Genomic DNA, 4595 nt, shown 5'->3' with positions numbered 1-4595 from the left:
TATTTACAAATATCTTTCATTATTCAAACAATCAATCGTAATGAAACAGATTCGATAACGATTCATTTTGTTAACAAAAAAAAACCACAATAGATGAAATAAAAAAAAAAAAAACAATATATGAAAGGAAAGAAAAAGAAAATATATATACTTACGTAGAATAGATTTAAGTTCTAGTTAAAGTATCGTGAAGTGTAAAATCAATTATCCTTCCGATAAGTATATATAATCCGCACTCTTCAAATAGTTAGAATATTTTCCGCCTTCATACGCGTATACTCGTACATAGATCCCCAATTTTAAGAATCTGTAAAAGGAAAACCCATCGATATAAGCCAAATCTAGTAATCCCATATTTTCCAGTAGAGACAAGAAACACTCTTATAAAGTAAGAATCAAAACCCTCAACGATTAACATTAATAGAATTGCTCCACAAGCCCCTTTTAAATAATTATTAACAGTATAACCTTAAGGACCTAACCATATAAAAGGAGACGCAAAGACTTGATTTACAAGCAAAAATGCTTAATACAAATAATTAATAAAATAAACTCTGCACAAAAACTAAATAAAATCGTCTTTACAATAGTGACATATATATATATTCATATAAAGCCACTCAGTAAAAATACGTACTCATTACATTACGAACAAATAACCGAGAACAAACGTACAATACGTTCAAAAGAAAAATTATAACTCTTATACATGACACTTCTAATAATAAACTCTAATACCATGACCAACAGATTTGTTGAAATAAGATTACATTTTTAAACAAGCATAAATACCGCCTCTTATATATACATATATATCTGAAATTTTGTGTCTAACATCTCCATTACTATTTAGGAGAACTATAAGACTCAAATATCACTCAAATTATACTTTACTCAAAATATACATACGCTACCCACATATATATATCTGATCATGATTAATTCTATTACATATATTGAAATAAAATCGCTATATTGATCCTACTAACCTAATTATTAAATGAGACATACACATAGATACACCAAACGGAACAACAAAATGTACCTGTTGATCATCAACAAAATTTATAAATATAATGACTTAAAATTCAAGAGAATAAATTAAATAAAATTAAAATCCGTATCTGTTTCTATTTGATCTGTCGGATAAATAAAAGTCCCCCAACTATTCTTTATGACATACAGAATTTATTAAATAAATATAGTATGTGCTAACCAGAAATTAATAAGAGTTTTTTTCTCGATGAAATAAAATTAATTTATAAAACATTTTGTTGAACCAAAAGAATAAATAAAAATATAATAATAAGAACGTCTATGCTTATATATATATATCGTTGGAATCTTGTAGCACAAATCATAGGCTTGAACATCTCTCTCTCTCTCCCGCGTAAACACTCTCTTAAATGTAGATTCTCACCACTAGAAACCTGAAAAAGAAAAATCGTAATTAATAAAAGGTCTATATACAATTTCCTATAAAATAATTGAAGAGGATAATGACCCTCCAAGATAATATAATCAAAATATAAAATTTCTCAATTTAACGCTGTACATTAATACTAAATTATTTCATGACAAATGTCCTACCAATAACCAAGGACATAAATTTTAATAATATTTAAATCGGACACATGCATATATTACATAACCCAATTATAAATAAATACGCGTAAGGCAAATTACTAACAATAATAGTCAATCGCCATGTTATAGAAAACTAAATTCGTATAATTAATATATGCAATCCCTTATAATATCAATGAAAATTAACGCATAAGAATTAACAAAAGAAATAATAAGTTAACATTATAAATATGTAAAATAATAAAATAAAGGGAAATATTTACGCTTACTTATGTAATTTCTTCAGATTATCAAACCATAAATATGAAATGATTTATAAGCTTCCCTTTTCCCAATGAATATATATATATATATATATTCTCTAATAACGTGTAGGAAAAATATATAATAAAAATACAATTAATACACATACATGTACATATATTAAACACGACGATTTTTGCCCTACACGGATATCGCGAATAAACTAAGACAAAATAATAATCCCTTGAGAAATCAATGCTTTGACCAATGAGAATTTAATAAAAGATATTTCCAGCAACAGTATTCCTAAGCAAATTGTAATAAATTAGATAAAATCATTTTGATATATGAACAATCGAAATCTTAATGCATTAATCAAAATTTAAAATTATTATATGATCAATGATAATTCAATATTTCATTTATATAAAGCAAAAGTATCAACATTTATAAAATCTTATTGTATGCCGTTTATAAAATTAATATCTTAAGACATACAAACCAATATTAAAATTTTGATACATATACGTATACACATTCTTGTTAATTAATAATATAATTTTAAACCTTGTATTCCTTAACTTCCTCTAAAAAGAAATTAATACTAACAATCAAGATCTATATAAAATCCCGCGATGTGAGCGATTTTTAATAATCATCCACCTCGACATCGACAAATCCAAATATCATTTAAAAGTAAAGCCACGGTAGTCCTGCACCTGAAAGAGAAAAATTAATTAGTTAACGAATCTCAAAATTTTAATGAAACATCAATAATAAAATATAATTGGAAGAATCAAATATTAACGATAAAATTTAATAATTAAATTTTAGCGACAGACTTGATAAATTACTTGGCAGAATTGATTAAATAATTAATATGCATAGTACATGACAGGCAAAGCATATTATATAATCATAAAAGCAACACAATCGCCTTTAAATAATTAAAAATATAATAATTAAAACGTGCTAAAAATATAATAACATAATATTAATAGGTACGTCTTATAGTAGTACCATTAAAAATACTTATATAATCAAAAATCCTTACAACACCGATGTCTTAACTAAAAACATATATATATATATATGTTTATATATATATATTTATAAAATTATGCGTTGAAACAACCCCTATAATTTTCGACGTAGAAATGTTGATCCATCAACCCTCTTCCTCCCCGTATATAAATACATGTACGCTCCCATTCGGTAACCTGTAAAAGAAATAAAACAATTAATACAAAATAAAGCCAATACTTGGCGTAGACTTTGTTAGGATAATTCATTAAACGAATAAAGATTAACGATAAAAATCTGACGACCTTCTAGTAGCTTCCCCGGTGATTATTCTAGCAGTAAAATTTTAAAGGCAACCCCAAAAACAAAAATTTAAAATGTTTGTAACTTCGATATCTTTTACAATAGAGATATACTAAGGGCATAATTGTGATCCCATTACCAAGTAGATCAACGTACTAATCGATTAATTAATCAAAATAAGTACACGTCCTAATATGCTCCCGTATATAGTTCTAAAATAACAGTCCCTACTCACTAGAAGTATAAATATGATGCTAACAATCAAATTTACCAAACAAAAGTGTTGTAACTTCGAGATCTTTTACAATAGAATTATAAAAATAATATAATTATGATACCATGACCAAGTAGATCACCACACTAGTCGACTAATTCATCAAAAAAATGACGTCCAAACTTGGGTGAAAACGCTCTCGTATACATCTCTGGGATAATAATTCCAACATATTGGGTATATAGATGTAACCCCTCACGACGATAATATTTTATTTTCCATTGACCATCGATATACTGCTCCCAGTATAACCTATAAATCATAAAACCAAATAAATAATAGCTATGCACTAAATAATATCGCGATACTAATAATCGAAATACAAAACAAAATCGTATAAATATCAAACGAACTCTCCCTCTAAATAATATCATTAAAATCAAAATTACTAGTATCCGACTTAATATCGTCACAAGGATAACATAACAAATACAAGAATAATAAATGTTAAAATATTTATAATAATATAATTTAAGTGCCATTGAATAATTACAAGATATATATATATTAATCCCCAACTAACAATGAATATTTAATAAATATCCTATGAAACTTGTAAAGACAAAATTATAAATAAAAACGTAAGATAATAACCAAAATTTAACAATTGATAAAACTAATAAATTATATGGTACTAATAATTCTCTATGATTAAAATTGAAATTGCTTAAATGCAAATAATAATAATAACACTAATAACAATAATAATAACAATAATGAATTTGCATAAATTTTAATAAGACTTACCCTTAGAAATAATAATATATCCTTGACCATCAACATTTTAATTCAGCACTGCTTGTTTTTCTTGCTAAACCTGTTGACACCTAAAAACAAATAAAAATGAATATATGTTCTTAGACCATAAATTAATAAAAATATTAACGATAAGAAAATTTCAGAAACAAAATTTTGGTAGTAAAATCTAGCTTCAAATTCTACAAAATAATTCTAACAATTATACATATGAATATATATATATATATATGTATATATATATATATGCATCCACTCTTATAACCAATAATAAATGAATAATAAGACCTTAACAAATAAAATATTCACTTATAATAAGCTAATAACGAAATTTAACCAAATACTAGCGGCCCATAACACAAATAATAATTTAAAGTGATCTTACCTGAAAATCAAATAAGAATACCTT

Source organism: Camponotus floridanus, unplaced genomic scaffold (genome assembly GCF_003227725.1).
Source record: "Camponotus floridanus strain SB8 unplaced genomic scaffold, Cflo_v7.5 scaffold370, whole genome shotgun sequence".
In the NCBI taxonomy this organism is placed as follows: Eukaryota; Metazoa; Arthropoda; class Insecta; order Hymenoptera; family Formicidae; genus Camponotus; species Camponotus floridanus.
Note: the sequence above shows the minus strand (reverse complement) of the source record.